Raw genomic sequence first — 18,858 nt, 5'->3', positions numbered from 1 at the left:
TGTTCCCATGATGCACTGGGCCAGGGACAGACTAATTTGCATACAGCCAGGTTCTGAAACTGGGATGGTGCAATGAGCTAAAAACGGTGTTGGATCTAGCCCTGATCTCTTGACTGGGTGAGAGTATTCTGCTTAATTCAGAGACTCTGTCCATCACCACCCCTTGTTGTAAATTATTTTGTCCACCCTAAGCGTGGAAGGGTATACTCAGATGTGAGTCCCTTGCTCATTGCACCATCAGGATTCAAGCAAGCCGGGCCGAAGACGGCTGAAATGCCAGAAACCGGCCCCCGGAAGCTTGTTTCCTTCCCAGTGTAAGAATTGGCTTTTGTAGTCTGGTCTGCCCTGTTCCCATGATGCACTGGGCCAGGGACAGACTAATTTGCATACAGCCAGGTTCTGAAACTGGGATGGTGCAATGAGCTAAAAAACGGTGTTGGATCTGGCCCTGATCTCTTGACTGGGTGAGAGTATTCTGCTTAATTCAGAGACTCTGTCCATCACCACCCCTTGTTGTAAATTATTTAAAACAAGAGCATAACAGAATGATCAATACAAATTACCACAATGGCCCACTGCTCTAAATCTTAAGTGTCAGACCCAAGGGGTCAGATATTCATACCTGCTGCATAACAAAGAAAATCACAATACAAACAGCTGAGCACATAGTATGAAGTCAAGATATTCTCTTGGTTAATGTTACCCATCAAAGTACATATCCCACATAATCATTGGTCAAACAGAATAACAAAGATGCAACAACACATAGAATCTGCCTGCATATAACAAAAATAAATTATTCCAATGGCTTTTATCCCCACCTGTTAAATGTTTCTCCAGCTACTATCCGCTTCTTCCTCAATCAATCAAGGTATGTATAGTGCGGCTACTCACCCGTGAGATTCGCAAGCCACTGAGGAGGGGATTTGAAGGCTGCTGATCAGTTTAGGCACTGGGGTTCAGTCGAAGAGCCTGGTCTTGTGATCCTTCCTGAATTGGGGCAGCGATGGGGATTGTCTGAGCTGGAAAGGCAGGGTGTTTCAGGTCTTGGCGGCGAGGTAGGGGAAGGTTCTTCCTCTGGCCCTCGTCTTGCAGCTTCGTGGGATGGCGGCCAGGACTTATTGGGCGGACTGGAGGTGTCTGGTTGGTACTTGGAATGAGAGGCGATGGTTCAGATATGCTGGTCCTGCATCGTGGTGGGCTTTGTAGGTGTGTGTGAGGAGCTTGAAAGTGATTCTTTCGTTGACTTGGAGCCAGTGGAGTTCTTGCAGGTGTTCGGTGATGTGGCTGCAGCAGGGGATGTTAAGGACCAGTCTTACTGTGGCATTTTGAACATTCTATAGTTTCCTGAGGAGTTTCTGGGTGACATGGGCATAGAGTGGGTTGCCGTAGTCGAGTCTGCTGCTGATGAGTACATGGGTGACAGTCTTTCTGGATTTGGTGGGGATCCATCTGAAGGTCTTTCAAAGCAGGCAAAGCATGTGGAAGCATGATGAAAAAACAGCGTTGATCTGGCAGTTCATTGTGAGCGAGGAGTCCAGTATCATGCCGAGGTTTTATGTGTGGTCCATGGGTGTGGGGAGGTTCCTAGTGTGGCTGGCCACTAGGAGTTGTCCCAAGCTGAAGGGCTGGGTCCCAGGATGAGGAAGTTAATCTTGTCTGAGTTGAATTTGAGGCAACTGTCTCTCATCCAGGTGGCGACAGCCTTCATCCCATTGTGAAACTAGTTTCTGGCAGCTGTGGGTTCCTTGGTGAGGGAGAAGATCAGCTGGGTGTCGTCGGCATAGGAGAAGATATTGCAACCATGGTTCCAGACTATGGCTGCGCGTGGGGCTATGTAGATGTTGAAGATACGGGGGCTCATGGAGGAGCCCTGGGGCACCCTATAGCTGATCTCTAAGGATTCTGAGAGGAACGGTGCTAGTCTGATTCACTGTGTTCGACCGTGAGGAAGGAGTGGAACCAGTCCAGGGTCTTGTTGCAGATCCCAGCTTCGTGGAGTCTTGTGATTAGGGTGCGGAGGGGCACGGTGCCGAAGATGGCCCTCAATCATTGTCTCTTATTAATCACCAATAGCTAAATCAAATGCCTTTCTAGCCCCACTCTCCCTTAGAACATAATATTTACTAACCACATAATATTTCTCTGCTCGCCTCACTATGCATATGCATGTTTGCTCAAAATTATAAGTTGCATCAAATTTTAAAATTCCTCTGAATTAAATAATTAAACATCTACGCTTTAATCCCTTAACTGACCAATCTAAACTTAATATCTGTGTAAAGAACCTAGATGTAAGGCATGAAATAGATATTAAAAGTACTAAACTAAAATCGATTCAACTTCAATCATGCATGTCAATGCTACTCCTGCTAACAATAATAATAATACAATTATAATAATAATGTATCATATTAATCCAATAACCCATCAGCTTCTCACATTTCACAACTGCACTTCCAAGATGTTGTGACAAGTGAACTGAGTAGAGTCAGAAAGAAATGGGTAGGATGCATTCAGCTTATACACTCCACCAGGGCATTGCTACTCACAGACAGCTGATTGTCAGGTCACGTGGGTGGAGCACATTCTAGTGGTACAGAGTGACCATGTGCACTCACACACACACACACTCACACACAGCCTGAATGCCTGACTCACTCAGTCTTTCATTTGTGCTCGTTGGTGCAGAGCGGGAATATCGTCGTAAAAATATCGACTAACCTTAATATCGCCGCAGAAATATCTACAAGAAGAAATATCGATGTCAAAAATATAGTTTGACCAGAATATCGACAGACAGGTAAGTAATATCGTTAACATTAATATAGTTGTAATAAATATCGTTTACAAAAACATAGTTTACAAAAATATCGTTTTTTAAATAATAATAAGTAATTAAGTGTTTTTAATGAGTATTGGTTGTCAAAGTAGTATTTTTTGTAGTATTTTATTAGTTAATAATGTATTTTATGTTGAATTTAGTGTTAATAGTTCCGTAGCGGGTTGTGGGTTTATAGGGGAGTAGGGTGGGAAGTAATTTAAATATAATAAAATAATTGATTAATTAATGTGTTAATTGAATATAAATAGTGTAATAAATAATAGTTAATTAATTTCAATTAGTTAATTGATTAATAATTATGTAAATTAATTATGTTAATTGTTTAATTAATTTTAGGTGTGTGTAGTGGAATTTTTAAGTGAAAAAGTAGTGAATTAATTACATTTTAATTGAATAAGTGTTTTTAATGAGTATTGGTTGTCAAAGTAGTATTTTTTGTAGTATTTTATTAGTTAATAATGTATTTTATGTTGAATTTAGTGTTAATAGTTCCGTAGCGGGTTGTGAGTTTATAGGGGAGTAGGGTGGGAAGTAATTTAAATATAATAAAATAATTGATTAATTAATGTGTTAATTGAATATAAATAGTGTAATAAATAATAATTAATTAATTTCAATTAGTTAATTGATTAATAATTATGTAAATTAATTATGTTAATTGTTTAATAAATTTTAGGTGTGTGTAGTGGATTTTTTAAGTGAAAAAGTAGTGAATTAATTACATTTTAATTGAATATTTATTTAATTAATGATTAATTAAATAAAAATAAAGATTTGTTAATTTTTAAACATTGTAAATACATTTAGTAATTTTTACCCCTACACTATCCAACACCTTCCCTACTGTTGCACCCTCTGGAGTGGGAATAGTAATTTTTACCCCTACGCTATCCAACGCTTTCCCTACTGTTGCACTCTCTGGAGTTGGAATAGTAATTTTTACCCCTACGCTATCCAACGCTTTCCCTACTGTTGCACCCTCTGGAGTGGGAATAGTAATTTTTACCCCCTACGCTATCCAACGCTTTCCCTACTGTTGCACCCTCTGGAGTGGGAATAGTAATTTTTACCCCTACGCTATCCAACGCTTTCCCTACTGTTGCACCCTCTGGAGTGGGAATAGTAATTTTTACCCCTACGCTATCCAACGTTTTCCCTACTGTTGCACCCTCTGGAGTGGGAATAGTAATTTTTACCCCTACGCTATCCAACGCTTTCCCTACTGTTGCACCCTCTGGAGTGGGAATAGTAATTTTTACCCCTACGCTATCCAACGCTTTCCCTACTGTTGCACCCTCTGGAGCGGGAATAGTAATTTTTACCCCTACGCTATCCAACGCTACCCTACTGTTGCACACTCTGGAGTGGGAATAGTAATTTTTACCCCTACGCTATCCAACGCTTTCCCTACTGTTGCACCCTCTGGAGTGGGAATAGTAATTTTTACCCCTACGCTATCCAACGCTTTCCCTACTGTTGCACTCTCTGGAGTGGGAATAGTAATTTAAACCCCTACGCTATCCAACGCTTTCCCTACTGTTGCACTCTCTGGAGTGGGAATAGTAATGTTTACTCCTACGCTATCCAACACTTTCCCTACTGTTGCACCCTCTGGAGTGGGAATAGTAATTTTTACCCCTACGCTATCCAACGCTTTCCCTACTGTTGCACCCTCTGGAGTGGGAATAGTAATTTTTACCCCTACGCTATCCAACGCTTTCCCTACTGTTGCACCCTCTGGAGTGGGAATAGTAATTTTTACCCCTACGCTATCCAACGCTTTCCCTACTGTTGCACTCTCTGGAGTGGGAATAGTAATTTTTACTCCTACGCTATCCAACGCTTTCCTTACTGTTGCACCCTCTGGAGTGGGAATAGTAATTTTTACCCCTACGCTATCCAACGCTTTCCCTACTGTTGCACTCTCTGGAGTGGGAATAGTAATTTTTACTCCTACGCTATCCAACGCTTTCCCTACTGTTGCACCCTCTGGAGTGGGAATAGTAATTTTTACCCCTACGCTATCCAACGCTTTCCCTACTGTTGCACCCTCTGGAGTGGGAATAGTAATTTTTACCCCTACGCTATCCAACGCTTTCCCTACTGTTGCACCCTCTGGAGTGGGAATAGTAATTTTTACCCCTACGCTATCCAACGCTTTCCCTACTGTTGCACTCTCTGGAGTGGGAATAGTAATTTAAACCCCTACGCTATCCAACGCTTTCCCTACTGTTGCACTCTCTGGAGTGGGAATAGTAATTTTTACTCCTACGCTATCCAACGCTTTCCCTACTGTTGCACCCTCTGGAGTGGGAATAGTAATTTTTACCCCTACGCTATCCAACGCTTTCCCTACTGTTGCACCCTCTGGAGTGGGAATAGTAATTTTTACCCCTACGCTATCCAACGCTTTCCCTACTGTTGCACCCTCTGGAGTGGGAATAGTAATTTTTACCCCTACGCTATCCAACGCTTTCCCTACTGTTGCACTCTCTGGAGTGGGAATAGTAATTTTTACTCCTACGCTATCCAACGCTTTCCCTACTGTTGCACCCTCTGGAGTGGGAATAGTAATTTTTACCCCTACGCTATCCAACGCTTTCCCTACTGTTGCACCCTCTGGAGTGGGAATTGTAATTTTTACCCCTAAGCTATCAAATGTTTTAACTAATAATATTTTATATTTTAATTATATGTATGTATTATTGTTGTTATATAAAGTAATGTGTTAAATATATGTATATGTACACATTTATTAAGTTTATAATGAAAAAGTGTAGTTAATTTGTTTTCAATAGTCAAAAAATAAAAGTAATGTAATGTATTTTGTTAATAGTACTTATATTTATTTATTATTTAATGTAATTTTAATTAATTTAAAAAGTCGATATTTTTTACATCGATATTTATTACAACGATATTTTTGAGTAGATATTTATGTACTTACCTGTTTAGGTATAGGGTGTCGATATTTTTGTAAACGATATTTTTACAACTATATTTTTGTCAACTATATTTTAGTAATCGATATTTCAACCCCCTACCGTGCTCGTTCACTCACTCGGTATCTACACAATCCCCAAACAATGTAAATTCTGGGGGCTTAGCTATCTCAATACAGGCATGGATGCTATAGGCAACGCAGCGCTTGAGGTCCTCATGGTGTACAAAGTTGTGTTTTTGAAACCTCATCAAAGCTTTACGAAATAGTTGGAACTTTGCAGAAGGAGAATCTGACAGCATCTTTCTGCATTGCTACAATGCTCAGGAAAAGATTTGTTGGCAGCATCATGGTTAGTGAACCTGCTTTGTCCCTGGCCCTGTGTTACAGGAAACACATGTGAAAACCCCTAGTTGGTTACTACAGGGATTTCAACTACTACCTCTTTCACTCCCTCTGGTCTGAGGAAGTTAGGTAGAAAGGTAACTAGGCAAGGCTAAACTGATGGAGGAGCAGTTTACCTTGTGGAAATCTGACAGGTAGTTAATGAGTAGTTTCCCCTAGTTAATCTTGTACTTTTTTTCTTGGCGTCTGGAGTCAATGCTCTATAATGTATCATTGTCCTGATGCTGCAAAAATCCACCTGTAACTGGGGGTTTGAAAGTCAAGACTTTCATCGACTCTGGTGAACAGGCAAGAGTAACAAGAGAGTAAAAGGCACCCCCTATGTATTCATTTTAGATCTGGGACAAAGGGGGGTGGGTCACAACGGAAATGCTATATCCCACATAACCTGTATAACTTCTATTTGGGCTCTAAGTGCCTGATGGCCTGATTGAAAGCAACTCCACAAAATGTGATACATTTAGATATCTTTAAAATGTATAATCATTTTAGCCATAGTAGTTGGCCTACCATACTTTGCAATTGGTATATTATAAACATTATTTTTGACCATAAACATTTTAATTTTTTAATCACTAAAAAATGCCTCTGTACACAAAGAAGAATTGTTACATACATTTTGCAGAAAAACGTGGTATACTTTTTTACAATGTGCATGTCAATTGCATTCACAAGTATTGTATTGCCTACACACTCCCATCTCGTACTCCACTCTCTCATTCATACACCAAACAGACTCATCCTCTCATATACACCACTCACTCCTAACCCACCCACATATAAGATACACCACAGGTTGCAACGGGGAAAGGTCTCCAAATTCTGCTGTTGTAGTGTTGTGGACTGTGGTCTCTCAAACAACAGTCAACGTACGTTTCAGTGGGGAAAGATGTTGGCAATCCACCTTCTTCAGGACCACACAATAAGCACTATATTGTGGTGGGCCAATATGGGGTAATATGCAAGTCAGTACATAGACAGCATAATGTCGGACCAAAAAGAATATTTTTTCTAAAATAGTTTGAAATTTCTATTTAATAAAAAACAACTGGGCTTCCATTGCGTGAACAGTTGCATAATTGCTCCTCAAGGCCTACAGGTCCTGCGAGTGTGTATGCAATGCATGCTCTATCCATATTCAATACCTTATATCCCGACTCTTTTTGGGAAAAAAAGAATGAAAAATATTATAAAAAAGTGAGAAAGTCATGAAAAAGAAAACACACCCGAATAATGCATGGAGAGGGTGATGGTTACGAGAAAGGAGCCAGGTGTCCATAGCGTATGCAAATATTCTCCAAAGAGTGTACATTCACTACACCATAGCATTGTTGGGCCTCAAACCTGTCTCTATCAAATTGTTAAGGCCACATCACTCTCGTCTCAGGCCACCTCTTAAATGTGCGATGACTATGCTTCCAAGTAGTTGTAAGATGTTGGATTCAAATGTCCTAAAGGGGAAAGTGATGGATAGCGTGAGCCCAAGCTTTATTGGATACTGGTTGAGGACCTGTTCATGGAATATCTAATACCTCTAAAATAGATAGGTACGTGCAAACCTTCAGAGTATGACCATCAACCGTGGCCGCTGCAGGTAAGAGTGGTGGGGCCGGCTGGGGGGAATTTCGAGAGACGACCACATGGGGAAATTAAATAAATAATTAATTTTCCCTTGTGGTCGTCTCTCAAAATCCGCCCATGCCGCCCCCACCACTCTTACCTGCAGCAGCCACCGCTGATGACCATCAATAAGTAGTAGCTTCTTCCAGGATCCTTTAATGCAGGATGTAAATGTCAGACAGACACCCAGTAAACAAGCATTTGCAATGCATAAGGTCTCGCATTAGGAAAGTTTGAGCTATTGGTATTGTAAATGACACATTTTTTATATATGTGTTGGTTTTGAAAATAGCAAAAATAATAGCTTTGTCATTTACAATGCCAATAGTTATAACTTGTGACCCCTTAAGATTTTTTTAATGCAATATGTGTTGTATTCACGTGACTTAGATGTATTGATATTACAAATAACAATGGCTTTGAATTTTTGTAATAATTAATACTTAAATAAAAGTTATTGTAATTTATAATAGCAATAGCTTAAACTTTTGTAAATAACTTTTGTGAAGAATATGTTCAGTGTATTTTATTGTGACGAAAATCCAAGAACAGAAGTGAAATACTAACCTCTTTTTGTGACATTTGTAATAAAGCTTGAAACATTGAGAGATCATATTTGACCCAGTTGTTGTTGAATGGTTGCACAGATTGATGCTGTGGTGGCGCTGAGTGATGTTGTGGTGGCGACTAGTGATGCTGTGGCATTCAATGATCCTGTGGTAGCGCATAGTGATGTTGTTGTGCCCCTTAGTGATGCTGTGGTGGTGCTGAGTGATGCTGTGGTGATGCGATAGATAGAGTGAGTGGGATAGGTAGATAGAGTGAGGGCGATAGATAGAAGGAGGGCGATAGATAGGAGTGAGGGCGATAGATAGCTAGACAGATAGATAGAGTGATGGTGATCAGTATCTAAATAGATAGAATGAGGGCGATAGATAGAAAGATAGATAGAGTGAGGGCGATAGGTAGATATATAGATAGAGTGAGGGCGATAGATAGATAGCGTGAGGGCGATAGATAGAGTGAGGGTGTTAGATAGAGTGAGGGTGTTAGATAGATAGATAGATAGATAGATAGATAGATAGATAGATAGATAGATAGATAGATAGATAGATAGATAGATAGATAGATAGAGATGGATAGAGTGAGGGCGATAGATAGATAGTGAGGGCAATAGCAAGATAGATAGAGTGAGGGCGATAGATAGAGTGAGGGCGATAGATAGAGTGAGGGCGATAGATAGAGTGAGGGCGATAGATAGAGTGAGGGCGATAGATAGAGTGAGGGCGATAGATAGAGTGAGGGCGATAGATAGAGTGAGGGCGATAGATTGATTGATTGATTGATTGATTGATTGAGTTAGGGCGATAGATAGATAGAGTTAGGGCGATAGATAGATAGAGTTAGGGTGATAGATAGATAGAGTTAGGGCGATAGATAGATAGAGTGAGGGCAATAGATAGATAGATAGAGTGAGGGCGATATATAGAGTGAGGGCGATAGAGTGAAGGCGATTAGATAGATAGAGTGAGGCTGATAGATAGAGTGAGGGCGATAGATAGACAGATAGAGTGAGGGCGATAGATAGATAGATAGTTGTGTGTGGTTGTGGTTGTGTGTGCGTGTGGTGTGTGTTATGCTTTGTTTTGCTATGTTTTGTTATGCTATACTATGTTTTGTTGTGTTTGGTATGCTATGCTATGTTTTGCTAGGCTATTATATGTTTTGTTTTGTTATGCTATGTTTTGTTTTGTTTTGTTATGCTGTGTTTTGTTAAGCTATGCTATGTTTTGTTGTGTTTTGTTAAGCTATGCTATGCTTGGTTAGGCTATGCTATGCTTGGTTAAGCTATGCTATGCTTGGTTAGGCTATGCTATGCTTGGTTAGGCTATGCTCTATGCTTGGTTAGGCTATGCTCTATGCTTGGTTAGGCTATGCTCTATGCTTGGTTAGGCTATGCTCTATGCTTGGTTAGGCTATGCTCTATGCTTGGTTAGGCTATGCTCTATGCTTGGTTAGGCTATGCTCTATGCTTGGTTAGGCTATGCTCTATGCTTGGTTAGGCTATGCTCTATGCTTGGTTAGGTTATGCTCTATGCTTGGTTAGGTTATGCTCCATGCTTGGTTAAGTTAGGTTAGGTTATGCTCCATGCTTGGTTAGGTTATGCGCTATGCTTGGTTAGGTTATGCGCTATGCTTGGTTAGGTTATGCGCTATGCTTGGTTAGGTTAGGTTATGCGCTATGCTTGGTTAGGTTAGGTTATGCGCTATGCGCTATGTTATGCGCTATGTTATGCGCTATGTTATGCGGTGTGCGCTATGTTATGCGCTATGTTATGCGCTATGTTATGCGCTATGTTATGTGCTATGTTATGCGCTATGTTATGCGATATGCGCTATGTTATGCGATATGCGCTATGTTATGCGCTATGCGCTATGTTATGCGATATGTTATGTGCTATGCGTTATGTTATGCGCTATGTTATGCGCTATGCGCTATGTTCTCTTCCAGGGGATCCTCATCAAAGTCATAAGCATTAGAATATTCCCGCCCATGTGCGGGACCCCGGAAACACTATATTATATGTGCCCCACATATATATACTCATATATATATAAATACATATATATATATATATAAAATGCAATAGCATCCAATAAAAACAGAGCTGAAATATGCTGTGTAGAATTTCCACCATACATGTAATAATAATAAGCATTAGAAACATGAGAAAACAACACAAAGTTTGTTTTAGAAACTGTTTTAATGCTCAGAAAGCAGTAGAAATTCTTATAACTCACTGGAAGCATAGAAAGCTCCCAGGCTGCATTGCAAACACACAGTCTAAAAAGACTGAAAAGCTAACCTGTAGCTACATAGCAAAAAACTGACACCGTGCCTTTAAGGCACTCATGACCCCCAGTATCCCATCATGCCTCAGGGGTGACAGTTAGGTCAGTTGTTCTTTCCGGCTCCTTCAGAGAAGGACCCTGGTTACACAGCTCCACTAATTTTCCTGTTTTTTGACAGAAAAACTCTTCACTTTTGACAATTTTTTGTTCTTACTCGACATTTAACATCTAGTCAAGTAAGATACTGTCTTTTTCAGTCAATTTGGTGAGCATTTTCTCCGGAAAATGCCTTCACTCTTTGACAAATGCCCTTCTTGTGGCAACAAGAAGGCCAAGTTAGACAACCACGACGTCTGTATCCTGTGTCTGCCTGAGGAACATGATCCAGGCACCTGTCCTCATTGTGAACACCTGTCAGGAAGAACTTTAAAAGACAGGGAGAGGATTCGCCTTTATGGCCTAGCTCATAGGTCATCAAGAGGAAGATCTCTGGTGAGGAAGGGCTCCAAGAAGACTCATTCATCTTCCAGAAAGAAGTCTTCATACCCCTCACCCTCAGCGTCGGGCTCGGCGCTGAGAAAAGAACCACCGGTGGATCATTCATCGTCTAAACTACCGTCGACGGCGGGCCCGCCGTCGAAGAGAAGACCAGGTACGTCGACGACGTCGAAGGATCCAGTTCCATTGTCGAAATCCCCTCCGTCGGCGTCGACCGGGCGACGTCCGACGTCGAGGAAGGGAACTCCGCCGCCGTCAACCGGGCGACGGTCGGCGTCGAGATCCAGGACCCCTCCGCCGTCGTCAACCAGGCGACGACCGGCGTCGAGGGAGGTCACCCCTCCGCCGTCGTCATCCAGACGTCGACCGGCGTCGAGAAGTGTGACTCCTCCGCCGTCGTCGAAGAAGAGACGTTCGGCGTCGAGGACCAAGACCCCTCCCCCGTCGACAGGGAAGAGTCGATCGGCGTCGAGGATGCAGTCTCCGTCGGTGTCTCGTCAGCTCTCGGCGTCGAGGGTGTCCAATACCCCTCCACCGTCGTCGCACAGACATTCGACGTCGAGGCAGAAATCTCCGTCGACGGCTGATCATCACCGTTCGACGTCGAGAGAAAGACCTCCGTCGACGACTAGACATCGTCACTCGACGTCGAGGCAGGGTGCTTCGTCGACGACAGGACATCGTCGTTCGACGTCGAGACTCCCGTCGACGACTGGGCATCGTCGTTCGACGTCGAGGGAGAGGGCTCCGTCGACGGCCGGTACTCACCGTTCGACGTCGAGACGTGGAACTCCGTCGGCGGCTGCTCATCGCCGCTCGACGTCGAGAGACCATACATCCTCGCAAACAAGATTGTTTGATCCGCCGACTCCCCGAAAGCACTCGACCACGAGGGAAGATCGCTCGGCGTCGAGATGTTCAGATGTGGTGATGGTAACGGAGTCAGCTTCCCGTCATTCCACCTCAAGGTCCTCTGGCTCCTCAACTACTTCTTCGAAGTCCAGAAGTCCAGTACGCAAGTCACCTGAGCGTCGGACAGACCCTTGGGCGGATAAAGTCAGACTTTCACCTAGATGGTATAGGTCTTTGGATCATTGGAGGGATTCTGGGGCTGCAAAACGTATGCAGGACTACGCCAGCTCGCAGCACAGGTCTCCTCTTCAGGATCTAGTGGAGGAGATGGACAAGCATAGCCCTCCCAGGCGCAAATCTCCGGTGAGAACACCAACTAGATCTCCCAGAAGGACCCGATCTCCCAGAAAAGACCCAGAGGAGCGGGTCAGGTCTCGCTCTCCTAGACGAGAAGTGCGTCCGAAACGATCCGAAGAGAGGAGGCACAGTGTCCACCGTAGACGTCGACGAACTCCGTCTACTTCCTCTACCTCTTCTACCAGGTCTTCCAAGAGGGACTACTCCCCTACTTTGACGGACAGTCCTACGTCCCGATCCTCCCCAGTGGATGACATTGGCACGTATCTGGACGTCTTGCAAAGAGGAGCTCAGAAGCTGAACATTGAAATGTCTGTCCCTCAGGTTACCACGACAGTCATTTTTGAGACTTTACACAAAAAGGCGATCACCCGTCCTCTACTGCCATTAGTTCCGGGGATTATAGATCCCGTCAAGGAGGTATTCCTAACTCCGGCGGCTATCAGAGCGGTGCCAGCCCGCATCCAAAAGAAATACAAACCGGCCTCTTCTGACCCGGTTTTTGTAAGATCGGACCCGCCAGCAGACTCTGTTATTGTGGCAGCGGCGAGGAAGACACACGCAGTGGCAGGTTCTTCTTCCGTCCCCCCAGACAAGGACAGCAAGACGCAAGACTCCTGGGGTCGTAAAGTTTGCAACTCAGCTGCGTCGACTCTTAAGGTTTCTAGTGCGGCTGCACTTCTGGGTCGGTACGACAGAGCCTTATGGGACTCTATGGAAAGATTCAAAGCCAAGCTGCCAAAAGAAGACCAGCAGGACTTTGAAGAGACCGTGACTGAAGGATGTCTGGTGGCGAATCAGATGATAAGCACGGCTGCGGATGGGGCTGTCCTGTCGGCGCATTCCTATTCTCATGGGGTTTGTGCCAGGAGATCGGCATGGTTGCGCTTGACAGGCCTGAAGCCGGATGCTCAACATCGCATCCTTAATCTCCCCTTTTCGGGTTCCGCTCTTTTCGGTGAGCATGCGGACGAAGAAATGACCCGAATGAAGACGGAACTAGACACAGTGAAAGCGGTGGGCTTGGAAAAGAAGAAAGAGTTCAAGCGTCGTTTCAAGCCCAACAGGGGGAGAGGGGCTCAACAGAGGGTTCAAACCCCTCAATGGTCCCAAAGTAAAACCCAAGGAAAACCCCAGTTTCGAGGTAAACCTAGCAGAGGTAGAGGAGGTCATCAACAATCCTCTACCACTACAAGAGGAGGAAAAGCCTGATCAGTGGCTTCCTCTGGCGCCGTTGCCCACTCCAGTGGGAGGAAGTGCTTCACAACACCTGGCAGAGTGGGTCAGCATCACCAAGGATCAGTGGGTGCTGAATATACTGCGCAATGGATATAAACTACGTTTCCTTGCTCCTCCAAAGAACATACCTCCAAAGAGCGCTTCCCCTCACCAGCTAAGCTTGCTCCGAAGAGAGGTAACAGTCCTACTACAAAAGCGAGCGATAGAGGAGGTTCCTCTCGCTCAAAGAGGAAAGGGAGTTTACTCCAGGTACTTTCTTGTCCCCAAAAAAGTTCAGGGGGACAAGTTCAGACCAATACTCGATATACGACTTCTAAACAAGATCATCATCAGAGAAAAGTTCCGCATGCTGGCTCTTCACCAAATATGCCCACATCTTCAAGTCGGAGATTGGATGTGTTCGGTGGACTTGCAAGATGCGTACTTTCACATCCCAATTGCTCATCAACATCGCAAGTACTTGAGGTTTGTCGTAGGGAACAAACACTATCAGTACACGGTGCTACCCTTCGGTCTCAAGTCCGCACCACGAGTCTTCACCAAATGCATGGCGGTGGTGGCGGCTTTTCTGCACAAGAAGGGACTCTTCCTATACCCATACTTGGACGACTGGCTCCTAAAAGGTCCGTCTCCAGTGCGGGTAAAGCACGATCTACATCTGTGTCTTCTCCAATTGCACAGGCTCGGTCTCCATGTGAATCTGGAGAAGTCAGTCCAGCGGCCTACACAGTCAATTCACTACCTAGGCTCCGTTCTGGACACAAAAGTGGGAAAAGCGTTTCCTTCGGAGGAGAGACTTTTTTCCCTGAACCAGAAATGTGGAATTCTGATAGACTCTCGGCTTCCAACAGCCCGACAAGTCGCATCCCTGCTGGGTTCCATGGCATCCTGCATCTTTCTCATCCCAAACGCAAGGCTGAGAATGCGGCCTCTACAGCAGGCCCTGGAGGATCAATGGGACCAGGCGACAGGACTTTGGGAGGATCGCATCAAGCTCTCCCAAGCGACGAAAGACGCCATCAAATGGTGGACACGGAGAAAGAATCTGCTGGTGGGGGTTCAGTTTCACCAGCCTCTTCCAAACCAGTCGATAGTGACGGATGCCTCTCTACAAGGTTGGGGAGCGCATATGGGTCCGCTTCAGATTCAAGGCCTGTGGTCTGCGCAGGAGCAGACATACCACATCAATATGCTGGAACTCAGAGCGGTATTCCTGGCTCTCAAAGCGTTTTTACCAGCGATAGAGTCCAACTCAGTCCTAGTTCAGACAGACAACACGACCACCATGTTCTATCTGAACAAACAAGGAGGCACAAGATCTCGCCCTCTGTCTCGAGAGGCTCAGGCAATTTGGCATTGGCTCCTCTCTCGAGGCCTCACGATAGTGGCGGTGCACCTGCCAGGCGAGTTGAACGTAAAAGCAGACGCACTCAGCAGGCACTTCGAAGATCAGCCAGACTGGGTGCTAAACGACGATGTGGTGGAAGAGCTTTTTTGTTGCTGGGGTCATCCAGCCATAGATTTGTTTGCAGACGATGAAAACTCCAAATGCCACGCCTTCGCGTCCAGGTTCCACCGGCCTGGAACTCAGGGGAATGCTCTGCTGATGGATTGGTCAGGGACGTTCGCTTACGCGTTTCCTCCCCTGGCTCTGATTCCGAGAGTAGTTTCCAAGCTCTGCAGGTCGAACATGGAAATGATCCTGATAGCTCCGGATTGGCCGCGGCAGTGGTGGTACCCGGACCTTCTACATCTGTCTGTGTGTCCACACAGACGACTCCCTTGCAGGCCGGACCTGTTGAGCAAAATGAACGGGAGGATAATGCATCCCAACCTCCCATCATTGAACCTAACAGCATGGCTCCTGAGGTCCTGCAATATGGACATTTGAACTTGCCTCCTGAGTGCATGAACATTTTAAAGGAGGCTAAGAGACCTTCCACGAGAACGTCCTATGCGTTTAAGTGGAAGCGGTTTTTCCTATGGTGTAGGGATCATCACCTTGATCCGACTACAGGACAGGAGGACGTCATCTTGCCATACCTCCTTTCCCTAGCCACTGCTGGTTTGAAATATGCTTCTATTAGGGTGCATTTGTCAGTTTTGTAGTATACAGAAAATCTCCAGATCAGGTTTCTTTCTTTCAGGTTCCAGTGGTTAAGGACTTCCTCCAGGGGTTGAAGAAAGTGTATCCCCCTGTGCGAAATCCTTCTCCTCCATGGGAATTAAACCTGGTGCTATCCAGGTTAATGTCACCACCTTTTGAGCCCATCCACAAGGCCTCTTTGCAACATCTCTCTTGGAAGGCGGCCTTTTTGGTGGCGATTACCTCTGCTCGCGGAGTCAGCGAGATTCAAGCTCTCTGTGCGAAAGAACCATACACTATCTTTCATCACAATAGGGTAGTCCTAAGGGCTCATCCAGCTTTCCTACCTAAAGTCATTTCTGATTTTCATATAAATCAGTCCATTTCCCTCCCTTCATTTTTTCCAAATCCTACGACCCCAGCCGAGCGGTCACTTCACTCCTTAGATCTTAAAAGAGTGCTTAAGTTCTATTTGGAAATGACCAAAGGGATTAGGAAAACGGATCAACTGTTTGTGAACTATGGTTCAATGCGAATAGGTTTTCCAGCGGCCAAGAGGTCCATCGCGAGATGGATTGTCTCTTGCATTAAATTGGCTTATCAGCTTGCAGGCAAGCCTTTGTTGCAGTCACCCAAAGCGCATTCCACTAGAGGGAAGGCCGCTACAGTAGCCTTCTTGCACGACATTCCAATGTCGGAGATATGCAAGGCTGCGACTTGGAAATCAGTTCATACCTTTACGAGACATTACTGTCTCGAGTCTGATTCCAGGGCCGATACTCAAGTAGGACAAGCCTCTTTGAGGAATCTATTTGGGTAGCCTACGGCCTGTACAAGCTTAGTGAATACTAGGCTTAATATGGTTTATTACTGTATTGTTACTCCTTTGCCCGCAGGGAGAAGAGGTGAGGCTCGCTATTCTATTCTAATGCTTATGACTATTGATGAGGATCCCCTGGAAGAGAAGGATTATTTACTTACCTGTAATCCTAGTTCTCTTCCAGAGGTATCCTCATCGAAGTCATAAGCAACCCTCCCGCCTCCCCGGGCAAAGGACATTCTTTAATAAGGAGATATGGTTAACCTATTTGTTATTGGGTTTATTTTCAGTCTCCGAAAAGAACAACTGACCTAACTGTCACCCCTGAGGCATGATGGGATACTGGGGGTCATGAGTGCCTTAAAGGCACGGTGTCGGTTTTTTGCTATGTAGCTACAGGTTAGCTTTTCAGTCTTTTTAGACTGTGTGTTTGCAATGCAGCCTGGGAGCTTTCTATGCTTCCAGTGAGTTATAAGAATTTCTACTGCTTTCTGAGCATTAAAACAGTTTCTAAAACAAACTTTGTGTTGTTTTCTCATGTTTCTAATGCTTATTATTATTACATGTATGGTGGAAATTCTACACAGCATATTTCAGCTCTGTTTTTATTGGCTGCTATTGCATGTTATATATATATATATGTATTTATATATATATGAGTATATATATGTGGGGCACATATAATATAGTGTTTCCGGGGTCCCGCACATGGGCGGGAATATTCTAATGCTTATGACTTTGATGAGGATACCCCTGGAGGAGAACTAGGATTACAGGTAAGTAACTAATCCTTATGCGCTATGTTGTGCGCTATGTTATGCGCTATGCGCTATGTTATGCGTTATGCGCTATGTTATGCGCTATGTTGTGCACTATGTTATGCGCTATGCGCTATGTTATGCGCTATGCGCTATGTTATGCGCTATGCGCTATGTTATGCGCTATGCGCTATGTTATGCGCTATGTTATGCGCTATGTTATGCGCTATGCGCTATGTTGTGCGCTATGTTGTGCGCTATGCGCTATGTTATGCGCTGTTATGCGCTATGTAATGCGCTATGCGCTATGCTATGCGCTATGCGCTATGCTATGCGCTATGCGCTATGTTATGCGCTATGCGCTATGTTATGCGCTATGCGCTATGTTATGCGCTATGCAATGCGCTATGCGCTGTTATGCGCTATGCGCTATGTTATGCGCTATGCGCTATGTTATGCGCTATGCGCGATGCGATATGTCCTATGTTATGCGCTATGTTATGCGCTATGTGTTGCGCTATGTTATGCGCTATGTTATGCGCTATGTTATGCGCTATGTGTTGCGCTATGTTATGCGCTATGCGCTATGTTATGCGCTATGTTATGCGCTATGTTATGCGCTATGTTATGCGCTGTGTTATGCGCTGCGTTATGCGCTGCGCTATGTTATGCGCTATGGTATGCGCTATGTTATGCGCTATGTTATGCGCTATGTTATGCGCTATACTATGCGCTATGTTATGCGCTATGTTATGCGCTATGTTATGCGCTATACTATGCGCTATGTTATGCGCTATGTTATGCGCTATGTTATGCGCTATGCTATGTGCTATGTTATGCGCTATGTTATGCGCTATGCGCTATGTTATGCGCTATGGTATGCACTATGCTATGCGCTATGTTATGCGCTATACTATGCGCTATGTTATGCGCTATGTTATGCGCTATGTTATGCGCTATGTTATGCGCTATGTTATGCGCTATGCTATGTGCTATGTTATGCGCTATGTTATGCGCTATGCGCTATGTTATGAGCTATGCTATGCGCTATGTTATGCGCTATGCTATGCGCTATGTTATGCGCTATGCTATGCGCTATGCGCTATGTTATGCGCTATGCGCTATGTTATGCGCTATGTAATGCGCTATGTAATGCGCTATGTAATGCGCTATGCGCTATGTTATGCGCTATGTTATGCGCTATGTTATGCGCTATGTTATGCGCTATGCTATGCGCTATGCTATGCGCTATGTTATGCGCTATGCTATGCGCTATGTTATGCGCTATGCGCTATGTTATGCGCTATGTTATGCACTATGCGCTATGTTATGCGCTATGCTATGCGCTATGTTATGCGCTATGCGCTATGTTATGCGCTATGTAATGCGCTATGTTATGTGCTATGTTATGCGCTATGTTATGCGCTGCTATGCACTATGTTATGCGCTATGTTATGCACTATGCTATGCGCTATGCGCTATGTTATGCGCTATGTTATGCGCTATGCTATGTGCTATGTTATGCGCTATGTTATGCGCTATGCGCTATGTTATGCGCTATGCTATGCGCTTTGTTATGCGCTA

The sequence above is a fragment of the Lissotriton helveticus genome, chromosome 3_1 (assembly GCF_964261635.1).
Source record: "Lissotriton helveticus chromosome 3_1, aLisHel1.1, whole genome shotgun sequence".
NCBI lineage: Eukaryota > Metazoa > Chordata > Amphibia > Caudata > Salamandridae > Lissotriton > Lissotriton helveticus.
This window is presented reverse-complemented; position numbering follows the sequence as displayed.